Source organism: Tenrec ecaudatus, chromosome 8 (genome assembly GCF_050624435.1).
Source record: "Tenrec ecaudatus isolate mTenEca1 chromosome 8, mTenEca1.hap1, whole genome shotgun sequence".
Classification (NCBI taxonomy): Eukaryota; Metazoa; Chordata; class Mammalia; order Afrosoricida; family Tenrecidae; genus Tenrec; species Tenrec ecaudatus.
Window position 1 is genome coordinate 142,887,985 of NC_134537.1, and position 13,092 is coordinate 142,901,076.

At 43.1% G+C, this 13,092-nt stretch overlaps 1 protein-coding gene across 1 annotated transcript in view; it reads left to right on the plus strand.

The window, feature by feature from the left end:
- Positions 1 to 2,205: 2,205 nt before the first annotated feature.
- The window catches only part of PAIP2B (poly(A) binding protein interacting protein 2B), a 33,817-nt gene continuing 22,930 nt past the window's right edge, over positions 2,206 to 13,092 (plus strand). Inside the window, exon 1 of the mRNA XM_075556995.1 lies at positions 2,206 to 2,384. The gene's annotated coding sequence lies outside the window, so the exon portion shown is untranslated. The remainder of the gene's footprint in view (positions 2,385 to 13,092) is intronic.

The following is a 13,092-nucleotide window of genomic DNA, read 5'->3' on the forward strand; positions in this document are numbered from 1 at the left end:
TTGTTCTGTGAATAAATTTCTGGAGTCATTTAACCTGAATTTTATTTCATGATCTTTAATTTTATCATTCACTCAACTCATTCCGCAGTCATTCATTAAAATTCTACTTTGTGCCATGTGTGGAGCTGAGGAAAGACAAAAATCTATGAAACAGACTTTTATAGAGAAATCCCCACTTCCCAAAAGCTAGAATGAAAGGTCCTTAGCCTAACACTTAAGGTCCACTGCATTCAGTGATGAGATCTCCAGGCCCAGAGGCTGCACTCTGTTCCTGGCTCTTGCTGATAGTAAGACTCCCTGGTCCTGTTTTTTGGAGGGTTCATTTTATACCTAGCAGATGCCAATCACAATGAATCTTGCTAACAAGTCCTCAGAGCTGAATCTTATTAGTATTTTACCCCCACCTTCTTTTACTCAGACTCATCAAGAAACGGCCATCTGGTGGGAGTTCAAAGACTATGGCTACGTCGGCCAGGACTCCGCTGTCCTGCACACACCTGCACGGAAGCCCTTTTAACTGCTTCAACAGCACTGCCGACTTTCTTCTCCGATTTCTTCATTCATTGTTTATCACCGAACACTGACCTGCGATGGTTTCTCTCATTCTATGACTATATAAGAGGGAGCTTCCATAAACGTGTGGGAAAATTCCTTATCTTGTAACTCCGTTTTTTTCCCCCACGAACTTCTTGAGATCCCCTCATATCCTCTCCCTCTCCTGTTATCTGCCATTATGCACAATAAGAATAGATTTTTTTCGAGCACATGTTGTTTTCCAAGCACTATTCTAGGAGCTAGATCTCGTCATTGCCCCCAAGTTATATGGGAAGAAATTAAGATTTAAGAGATTAAAGAACCTGGGGAACGAGACCCTCGGTCAGACTCACTGACGGGAATGTAAAAGAAGGCAAAAGACCTTGTGCTAAACGAGGAGAGAACACAGGCAAGGATTATTGTTACTACTAGTTGCTATAGAAAAGCCCCGGTGGCGTAGGGGACTACACATTGGGTTGCTAACCGTAAGGTCAGCAGTTCAAAACCACCAGCCAGAGACAGATGCGGTTTTTGTACTCCCCCCAAAATATATAGTCTCCCCAACCTACAGGGCCCGTCCTATCTGACCCTATACGGCTGCTGTAAGCTGCTGTAAATCGAATCAACTCCATGGCAGTGAGTTTGGACTTGGAGTACTCTAGGGAGTGAGTCATCATGGAATCTTGGGACGCATGCACAAACTCAAAGGAACGATATCCTCACATGTGCCATTCCCAGGACCCATGGCAGTTTGCATCTTGTGATGCATAGAGTTTGCACTGGTTGCTTTCACAGAATTGAATCGCCAGGCTTTTCTTCCGAGCGCTGAAAGCACAGGGACTGGTCAGCATAACAACACAAAAATCTCCACCGACAAATTGGGGGTGGCTGCTGCCCATGAAACGCATTGGCTGGGAATTCAAACCCGCCTGGCAAGCAAGAATTCTACCACAGAATCACCAATGCACTAAATTCTGAGGAAAATATGTTGCTTTTTGGGAAAGCATCCAAGAAGTTAGGTTGTTTCTGGAAATGTGGACGTGTCCCTCTCTCTGCCCGCTCCCCGCCCCCTCCCTGCTTCCTCTCTATCCCCGCCAAGAGACGCCCTTTCCAGGATCCCAAAGCCCCAATTTCCCGGGAGGAAACTAGGTGAGGGCCAGCCAAGCGCAAAGCTCCTCCCTAGATAATTGACAGTTGGGGAAATCCCCTTGAGCCCCGCCCCCATTCTCGCTCCCCGCTGGACTGAGAGGCGCAACCTGCTGGGAGTGGCTGGAGGCTCAACCAATAGAAAGAAGCAGAGCAAGAGCCTGTGTAAACAAACCTAGAGGTGCTGCGCTTTTAGGCTCCTCCCCCACAAGGGGGGCCAGACGCATCCTTGGCCCAATGCCTATCCAGGACGAGTGTAGGGTCCTGTCAGCCAATCAGAGTCGGTGTATCCCGCAAAGAGACTCCACCTCCACCCCAAGGAAAAGAATGAGGACGGCAAAACGGACAGTGGATATAGCCAATCACACGCTGGAATTTCTGAGGGGATGGGTGGGAACTACTTCACATTTAAACCAATAAACACCACATACGCCCTTCTAGGTGCCTGAGTGGCATCCCATTTGGACCAATAGACGTGTGGGGCGGTGCCCAATAACCAATAGCTTGGGTTGAGGGCGGGATGAGGAGCCAGTGTGTAATAAGAGGTAATCTGGAGCGTGGTAGCGGCGCTTCTCTGGCTCTGCGGCTCCTGTCCTGGTGTTGAAGGCCGACTCTCCTGGCGACTGAGTCCTCCGCCACGACGGCTGAGACTCTCGAAGGCGTGGCGGAGTGCGGTCTGACCGAAGGGTTTCTGGTCAGCCCAGGTAGGCTTGGGCGCCCGGGCTACAGTGGAAGGGACCCGCGTGGAGCGCCGCCGTCCGGGCTCTGGGGGCGCCCTGAGCCTCGCTTTCCGCCGCGGTCGGGACTGTGAGAGGCGGCGTGCGCCTGTCGGGACTCCCTCCAGTGGGGAGAGCGAGCCGGTGCGGTCCTCCGTCTTGGCTTCGAAAGGAAGGGACGTCCGCTGAGGTGTCACTTCTGTCCCTGGGAGGGTACGTGGGGGGGCACTAAGTTAGTACCCCTCCGCCCCCCCAGGCGTGCCGCCCCCACCCTATCCCCTGAACCCCTCAGCCGCCTTCGCAGCGTGCGAGACCCCTCACTGTCCTGGTGCATGCTAGCTCGGCCGGCTGACCAGTGCGGCATCCCGGCGGGCGCACCCCGAAACGGCCCGGGGAGTTGCGCATTTGCCCCTCCCCCACCCGGCGGGTTAACCCCCCACCTCCCATCTGCGCTGCCCACTCACCCTTCACTTGCCCCTTCCCTCCCGCCCTCATTCTCGGGACTTAATTTGAATTGAGAACCTGGGCCACTCGTCTTCTGCCGCCTTTTCCGAGAGGGAGCCCTTCACCCTCGCACCCTTCTAATTCCATCCAAATCGCGCTCGGAAACTAATATTTTCCACTCGCCTTTTCCAGGCAGCTGGAAGGTGAATGAGCAAGAGACAGATAGAATCGGTACAGGGAACTTTGCGAGACTGAGAACTCCAACCGCTTTTGTTCCTCGCCGACTGTTCTCTTACTGAAAATAGCATTTTGGGCATTGTATCCTGTCTAGAATCTCTGCCCGGGTCCAGTTCTTTTGGGGGTAATTGCTGAAAATACGCACAGAAGGGTTACCGGCTGCAGGGGATTTCAGTTTTCTTTTTTGTGAAGTAGATGGAATTGGATTATTTTGTAAACAGCTTAACAGGGGTGACTGATAATTTGCAGTAGGGTCCTATCCCCCCCCCTGTTTGTCATAACATATAGGACATGTTGTATATAGCACAACGTGGTTTGATCGCACCCAGCCTGTGGAGAATATGATCTTACATCTGTTGAAAAACAATTGCTGGTTTCACGGACAACTTGGATTACCAGTGTGGTTTTCCCTGGTGTTGGGTCTAGCCATATGTTTCTAGATAAGAGTGCAAAATATAATGTGGCCAAACAATGATGCCGAACATTTTATAGGGAAAAACTAACTCACCACTCAGCATTTCTTGAGATGTTAGAGGTTTGAGAATATTAAATTAAATATTGGGCAGTTAGGGTTTTATTAGGGGAGGAGGAGAAAATTAAATATTGGGATAAGCTTTTTTTTCCGTGCGGGGGTGTGTGAGAATGCATGTGTTCATGAAGCCTTGTAAATTCAACTGCTTAGTTTCATGACTGTACATAAATTGGAATTGTTTTTCCTGTCATTCTGTTTGGCCAAGATTTTGCTAACTTTGCCTTATCCGTGACATGTATATCAATATGCTTCCTTGTATTTTACTATGGTAAAACAGAGTAGATTACTAATAGAATGGATTCAAAATAGATCTCTAGTAGATCATATGTTTGAGCCTACACAGTAACAAGAGGATGATCTTAAAAGGAATTTACAGTAGAAGTTTTTTTAATAGTCACCAAGGAAAAGTCCTGGGCAAATTGCAAATCTGTGAGTTGATCACTACTGTAAGATGGTGGACAGACTGTGGTTGAAAACCAAGTTACCTGTGTACATCCTTTTCAGGTATATTTGTGCTTCGTGATCATTCATTTACCTATTTGAAAATGCAGAGGAATGTAGCTATGATTTCGTCGGAGATACCTTGCCTAGTGCTTGACTTGCTGTGTCATTGGGGCACCTTGTGGGGCTCACAGTAAATGGGAAAGGTCAAATGCAGGTTCAGAAGTGATAGGTGAGTACTGGGCCTGAGGAGTACTGTGGCCCTGGGTATCTTGGCCCCTACTGAGCCTCTAGCCTTCTCTCCCACTCACTGCTCTAGACTTCCTGAAGTGCCATTTTGTGTGTCAGTTCTGACTCATAGCAACTCTCTACAGAGTTTTCAAGGGCTGTAAATCATTACTGGAAGAAAGAGCGGTGGCTGGTGAGTTTTGAGCTGTTAACCTTGTTTTTAGCAGTCCTGTGCTTACCAGACAGTGCCTCCAGGGCTCCTTCTTTATCTACCTAAACTAAAATAAAAACCAAACCTACTGCCATCAACTCCTTTATAACTCAGTGACCCTCTATAGCGTTTCTGAGGCTTTAAATCTTTATGGGAACAGGTAGCCACATCTTTATCCCTAGGGCAGCTAGGGCATTTGAACCACTGACCTTGGCATTATTGGTCCGCTTACCTGGCAGCACCTGAGGGCCCCTATGCCTCCACAGTCTTGAAGTCTGTCACCAGCCCCATCCAAATCAGTGTTTTGTCAGCTGTTATTTTGCTGCAAATGAAACCACTTGCTGTTGACTCTGAGTCATGGTGATCCATCCGTGTGTTGTGCTCCATAGGCTTTTCCATGATTGAGTTTCCAGAAGTCTATCGCCAGACCTTTCTTCCTGTTTGGGTGGACTGGAACTGCCCTCAGTCTTTTGGTGAGCAGCCAAATATGTTACTGATTTGCAACACCCAGGGATTTCTCATTATAAATAATTACTTGTAAATGATCCCAGGAGCCCATTTTATGGTAACTCTTCCCCCAAACCTCTGTAAAATGTTTCTGCAGCCTGTAAGATCATTCATCCACCTTTCATTCGTTCAGCTAATTTTTATTAATCAATTTCTGTTCTAGACTTCAGCGAATAAGGTAGAGATTAAGATCCTATATGTCTCACACACTTTGAGCGTGTTATCAGGAGAGATTTTAAAAAGGCCATCAAATGTACTGCAATCAAGTTGATTTTCCAATTCATAGTGACCTTATACGACAGGGTAGAATTGCCTCTGAGTTTCCAAGGCTGTCATTCTTTGCGGGAGTAGAAAGTGTCATTTTTTTGCTCCCCACAGAACGGCTGGTGGTTTTGAACTGCTGACCTGTGGTGACCAGCCCATCACATAACCACTGCCCCACAGGACTCCTCAGGAGAGACAGTTCCTAGAAAAAGCAGCATGTTGGGCAAAGTAGAGGGTTGGAGAGAACAGGGAAGGCCCTCAGTAAGATGACTTGGCACAGGGACTGCAGCAGTGGGCTCAAACAGAACTTGTGAGGATGGCACATGACTGGCAGTGTTTCATTCTGCTGTACACGGGTTGTTCTGGGTTGGAGTCACTCGTCAGGACCTAAGAACAGTGTAGGGTCTTGTCTTTGACTCGGGGAGAAAGACAGCTGCCTGGAGCTTGTGGTGATACCCAGATTGGAATATTTCCCGAGAGAGAAGATCCTTTTAGATTGATTTGTCACCTTGAAAACTGAAAGACCTTTGGGAAGAATTTTGAGCCAAGCCATGTTCCAGATCAGTGGGTCTCAACCTTCCTAATTCTGTGACCCTTTAATACAGTTCCTCATGTTGTGGTGACCCCCCAACCGTAAAATTGTTTTCGTTGCTACTTCATAACTGTCATTTTGCTACTGTAATGAATCCGGGTGACACCTGTGAAAGGGTTGTTTGGCCCCTAGAGGGGTCGCGACCCACAGGTTGAGAACCGCTGTACTAGATGCTTGATCTCATGGTAAGCCTGTAGGTTGTCCTCAGCTGGAGCCCTTCGCCCAGGGTTAGTTGCTTGTGGCCATGGCACTAGGTTGGCTTCATGTATTCTCTGTTGTACAGACTGGAGCAGTAGAGGAAGCAGTCACTTGGAGACAGTTTCTTTCTTTTTTGAGACAGTTTCTTAAGACAGCTGAGGTTGTAGCAATTCTTAAGAGTTTTATAGACTGTGTGATACAGTTTAGCATGGTTGTACAGAATGTTTAATACAGTAATTGACATCTGTCAGTATTTGATCAGTCTCCCATTGGTGTTGCACTTATTGTACTGCTTGTTCATGTGATTATTTCCTTTACTAGACCATGAGCAGGATCCACATCTTCATCTTTCTGCCCTTGGCACTTAGTCCAGTGCCTGGTACACATGTGACTAGAAATTCTGACTCCTCCAAAATGCTGGAAGAATACACTGATTTCACCAAAAGGGTATGTTTTAGTTGATTCTGAAAGGACGAGTAGGAGTGCTCCCAGGTGAACAAAGTCCTGAGCCTGCATTCCAAAGTAGCAAACAAAAGCAACAAACAAACAATAATTTCCTAAGGAAACCTATGAATGGATTGATCACATCAAAATTGAGTAGTTTTAACGTGAGAGTAGCAGGCAATCATGGATGAGAGTTTTAGAAGAGAGCTTAACAGTCTCTATTGTGCTAGTGGGTTATCAGTATTAGATTTTAGAAATTCAAATATTGAATTCTGGCAACTATTGCCCCATAGTGAAATCATTCACGCACCATGTATGAAGCTCCTATCTGTCCCATACTGTTCAAAGTACTGAAAATATAATCAAATTTTTTCTCAGGGAGCTCACAGGCTAGCAGGGGAGACCCACAGGATGCACAGTGATTTATGATGTGATAAATGAGGTAGTAGAAATATAAATAAAATGTAGCTGAGCCAGGAGAAAGGAGTAATCAATAATACCTGGAGCACTGGGGTTGAGATTTTCAGATGAGGTGACATTTAAGTTGGATTTTGTGGGTGAACAGCTTTCTAGACTGAAAGTGGAAACTTGTTAAAGAATTATTTTTGTGGTCAGGAGGACTTCAGAATTATCCACATTTTTCCATGTACATTGTGGGTACTCAGTTAATAATCACATGTATTCAGGTAGTTTCCCTGCACACAAGATGTGGATAGTTCTGCCATAGTAGACGTATTTTGTGCCCCCCCAAAAAACAAAAACTTTTAGATTCAAAAAAAGTTTTTATGATACGGAATTTCTCAGGGCCTTTATTATATTAATGCCCCTTGTAAACTGTGGATCTCCAAAAGGGGTAGTTATGTCCCAAACCACTTTCCATGGGGGGTTTGTCCCTGTATTATACCGAAACTTCTTTGGAACTGGGGGATCTATATATAAAATCAAATTGATTATACTGTATATATTTCTCCTGTGTAATTTTATCAGAAAGCAGGAGCGTCATTTGAAAGGAGGAAAGAATCATTTTAGCCAAATTGCTTTCACCTTGGCCAGTATATCTCAAACTTAAAATTGTCATCTTTATCTCCCTTGCAAAGTGTGGTTAATTTACATTTTGAAATGCCAAAGATGACTGGAGACACTCTGCAAAGTAATCCAGAACCAGTGTTGGTCACAGGATCAAAGGATCTCTTAAAAGTGAGACCTCCCCTGGTTTGAGAGAATGTCACGTTTATGATACATTTATTGTAAGTCAAATTACATTTGTATTTTGCTAATTTTAGGTACTGCATTTACAACATAAAATCCACACCCTCTCTGATTTAAGGTTCAGGGGTTGTTTGCCAATGCTCTTGCTTCAGTAAGATCTGATTATATGAGTATTAGGCACAGAGCCTTTACACTGCAATTGTGTTTAATGAAGCTGTCAGATTCCACCTCTGCTTAATTCCTGAGGTAGGGTTACAAATTAGGCAATCGGGAGGGTCATGTTTTTGATTGCACACTGCATGTGAAGTCAGAAGATCTAGGTCTGAAATTTTTCGTTGCCCACTTTCTGTTTGTATGCCTGTGGGCATGGCTGCCCAGCCTGTTGCCTTCTTTTCCATTTTTATAAAATGAGACTACAGAGGACTATTGTAAGAATGAAATGATTTTTGTAAAAATGCTTTGTGAACCCTAAAGCACTATACAAATATAAGATAAACCAAAGGCGTGTGTCCAGCTTAATTTGAGTTGCCATTTCATCCATAGCTTTTAGATTTTCTATTAGAGAATGCAGCGTTTTACTGTTGTAAAATTGGACAACATATGCATAAAGTAAAAAAACCCCAACGAAACTGCTAAGCACTCTATAGATCACCATATTGAGATAATGGTTAACAGTTGGATGGATATATTTAATGCATGTGGTGCATATTTACATTGCATACATATATGTGCATTTTTTAAATATAGAAAAAGATGCATCTTGGGTATGCTGCTTATTTTCATGAAATGAATCCCCTAGGAGTAGCATTTTAAACTGTAATATGTAATTTATTTTTGTGTGACAGTACAAAGGCCATTTTTCTCTCCCCCTCCCTCTTTTGAAAGACTGAGTAGTTGTCCCAACATTCTTTGTAAATGATCTTTTCTTTCTTCACTATTTGATATGCAACTTTTAACAGAAACAAGTTTCCTCTTACTGTGTGTTGACTTCCATTCTCTCCTTCTGTAGCCCTTAGTACACACTTTTGTCTCAGTGCATTGGCTTATTCTAGATATATAAGTGGGAGCATATAATATTTATTCCTAGTAACTGACTTACTCCACTCAGCATAATGTTTCCAAGGTGCCACGTGAGAATGAGGTGAATATCCTATTGTGTGTGTGTGTTTTTATTAGACAATTCATTTTTCTAATTAAACATTGTATTGGGGGCTCTTACAGATGTAACACTCCATAGTTCAAACACTCATTGTGGCCACATTGATTCCCAAGAATTTTGGATATTTCTGTAGTATTATAAATTGGGTTTAAAAACATACATTTTCTAAAAGGCTGTTCTTGGTTTATACACAAGTTTATTTATTTTTGTTAATGTTTATTATTTAACTGGCCTTATTCATATTAAAAGGAGCCCTAGTATCATAATGGTTAGTGTTGGGTTGCTAACTGCAAGGTCAGCAGTTTGAAACCACCAGGCGCTCCGAGGGAGAAAGAGGAGGCTTTCTACTCCTATAGAGTGTTAGAGTTTTGGAAACTCACAGGGGCAGTTATACTGTCCTTATAGGGTAACTATGAGTCGTAATTGACTCCCTGGCAATGAGTTTGGTTTGTTTTGGGGTATTCTTATCAAAGGAGTCCTGGTAGTGTAGTGGTTATGTGGTGAGCTGCTAGCCCCAAGGTCAGCAGTTCAAAGCCACCAGTGAATCTACTGGAGACAATGACTTTCTACTCCTGTAAAAAATTACACTGGAAAACCCATAGGGGCAGTTCTGTCTGCCCTGTGACCTCCGTATGAGTCAGAAGTGACTCGAGAGGGTGGTGACTTTGGTTTTCTAGTACTTTTCAGTTGATTCTTAGTTTGTTGAAAAATCAAAATCATATCTTCAAATAGAGGTAATCTTTCCTCTTCCAGTATTTATGCTTTTGACCTGGTTTTCTTGAATACTTGCATTGGATGGTCTCACTTAACAAGGTAAAAATAGTGGTTATGAATGGTGTACATTCCTGGGTTTTTTTCCTGTCTTTAATGGGAATACATTAAAGGTTTGGGGCAGGGAGATGCTTAGGTAAATATAGGGATTGCATTAAAGAAACTTGATTCTATTCCTTTTAAAAATGAGTCTATCAAAATTGAACATAGAACTTTATTAAACATCTGGCAACTATTGAGATGGCTTTGTCTTTTTTCCTCTTTTACCTGTTAAAATATTAAAATACATTTTTGTATTTCTTAATTTAAACCATCTTTGTATTTCTGGACTGGACCATATTTGATCAAAGGGGTTCTGTTTAAATTTAATTATATTGCTTGATTTTATTAGCTCTTTTTATTTGAAATTATGTGAGGGGAAAATATCATCATGGAAAAAATGATTGACTTTTTCCACAAATATTTTGAAGTTCCTTCATGTGTTTACATCGTAGAAATCTGTCTGTGATTCATTGTCAACAGGAGCAGAACAGAATGGGATTATCTACTGAGATCTTGTTTTGTTTGTGGTGTTCTTAGTGTCTTTTTATTTTACTCTTCATGAGAGGATTTGTGGGAACTTAATTCTAATATTAAACAGGTGTGACTGTTAGTTATGCAGCCATGCAGAATGTACAAAATGTGCCTACTACGGCCCTGCTTTGTTCATATTAAAACAAAGAAGTAGCACATAAAACTGCGCGGCTAGCAGCCTTTGAAGAATGAAAACTCTGGTTAATTCTATAAATTTGAAAGTGTAAAAGGTTGAGCGTAATTCTAAAACATAGCAAATGTTTCCACTTTACTTATCAAGTGTGGTATAGTCAAACCTGGTTGGTGTGGCATATTCAGATTTGGTTGGCATCTGAGACATAAACGGTATTGCAGAAGATAAGTCTGGCTGGAGACTGATGCCCTCTGTTTAGTTTTCAGCCCAAGTCTCTGTGGCTTGTTTTCTTACCATTGGACTCAAAATGCGTTGGATCGAAGGAAGCTGTTATAAGGAGATTGTGTCTTTTAAATAGATGTCTTCATTTCAAATCAAGACGGGATATACAGTGCCGTTGGCATTGGCCCTATTGAAGGAAGCATGCATGCGTGTGTTTCTGTGTGCTGTATGCCTCAGAATCACCTGGAGGGCTTGTTGCAACACAGATGTCTGGGCTCCACCCAGAGGTTCTTATTCTACAGGTTTCAAGTGCGAATTTGCATTTCTACAAAGTTCTCAGGTGGTAGCCTGGGACGATGGTGCTACCTACCCCTGGGTACTACATTTTGAGAACCTGTGCTGTGCGCTCACAGTAGGTTCTAGAAACCTGGCTCTAGAAGAATGGAGCGTTTGCTTGGGGAGGTTGCACAGAATAGAGAGCAAATTACGAAAGAGTTAAGCTTCTCTTACCAGAATAGTGTTGAATGCGTGTAATGAGAAATACGTAGTAGTTTAAAAACAATTCTTTTTCGTAATTGTAGGCCTAACAAGGAGGGGACCTCCTGCATTGTGTAATTTTAGAACACTTACCAGATGTGAGAAATTCCTTTTCACTTGTAGGGCTTAGGATTTAGTGATTAACCCCAGGGAAAAAGGGTTACTCATATCTCACTTTTATATCCCCCATTTCACAGCATTTAGTCTTGCTTTGGAAACAGAATGCCTTTAATAAGGGGCTTCGAGTGCTTATTAACGTGAAAGTTTTATGTATTTTTGAAGATATTAGCCACATTTATTCTTAATGTCTTAAACAGTAAATTAAGGGGAACAGGGAAACTTTTTCCAAAAAGGGTAAGTTACTAGAATCATTTTAATAGAGTTAGAGAATATGATATCTTCATTCCATTTTCCCATGAACTTTTCAAAGCCCCCTCATAGTTTGTGACACAAAACTATGAATTATCTTTTTTTTAAGTAATAGGTCACTGTGTGATTTGATTTAATACTAGTAGCTCTTGTAATCTCTCTAAAGATGAAAGATAAAGGCCAGAATCATAGATGCTCCACAGAAGCTGAATATGGAGAATATACACATATTTGAAAATTATGATTAGGTAAAGACCCAAATGCTAGTCTTCTCAGATGCCAAGGCTGAATTTAGGCATCATCTTGAAGACTTCAGGTTGAAGGAAAATGAACCTTGAAAACCACACCTTTTATTACAGGAGTTTTGCTTCAACAAGTTTTTCTTGCCTGTCAGCTCTCTAATTTCCATTGTTCCACTGTTAATAGCCTTGGCTTTCTAGTTGGCCAGCTGATCCAGCATAAACTGTTGGAGGGATAACTGGTATGACGAATAGTAGGATGGGCAGATTCTCTACTTGGAAGCATTCTTGTTATTCACCCCGCCACCCACTCAGGGCAAAAATTGGATGAGGATAAGGAGCATAGAGTGGAACTAGATCCTACGGCCTAGAGCCGTGGCTGCCAAACCTGGCTGCACATCCCAAACCACCCAGCCAACCAACCCACTGCTGTCCGAATAGACTGACTCCACATGTTCCCAAGGCTGTAAGCCTTTGCCAAAGCAGACTGCCACGTGGCCCAAGCTCCAACCTTAGGTTAACAGCCTATTGTTTAACCCACTGAACCATCAGGACTTCGTCAAAAATAATTCAGGATCTTTAAAAATTATCTATGATATTATCGGAGTGTACCAGTCCCAAGCCTTCAGAATCATAATTTGTTAGGATAGAGCCTGGCAGTCTATATGTTTAACAACTTCTTCAAATAATTTTGTGCAGCCACCTGTATCTATGTCTCCAATCAGGCCCGTGCTTGTTCTATGTGAATTTTCACCAGAAGCCTACAAGGGCAGTTCTCGTCTGCTAGAGGTGCTATGGGTGAGAATCGGTTCTATGGTGGTGAGTTTGGTGAGTGAGTTTATGGTGAAATAAGACAAATAAGGGCCAGAGCGCTGGTGGTTTCGAGGTTACGAGTTGGGCTATGATCCGCAAGGTCTGCAGTTCAAAAGCACTGACTGTTGCTCAGGAGAAAGTTGGGGCTTTCTACTCCCGTAAAGAGTTAGAAAGAGTTACAGTCTCTGGAACTCACAGGAGCACTTCTACCCTGTCCTAGAGGGTCGCTATGAGTTGCCATCCACTCGAAGGCAGTGAGTTTGGTTTTTGGTTCCCGCCCTTTACTGTGAAGTTGATTCCAGCTGATAGTGGGCCTCTGTAGGATGGAGTAGACTTGATCCGTCGGGTTTCCAAGGCTGTGATCTTTACAGAAACAGACTGTTGTCACACAGTATCTCCTGTCACACAGCTGGTGGATTTCAACTGCTAGCCTTGCATTAGCAGTTGAGCACAGAACCCCTGTGCCACAAGGTCTCCTTTACTGACCTTACTTTATTAGCATACAGGAAAAGTAAAGTCCAATGCTATCCTGAAAATATGAGGACATTTTTTTATCTGTGTATTCATGGAAAT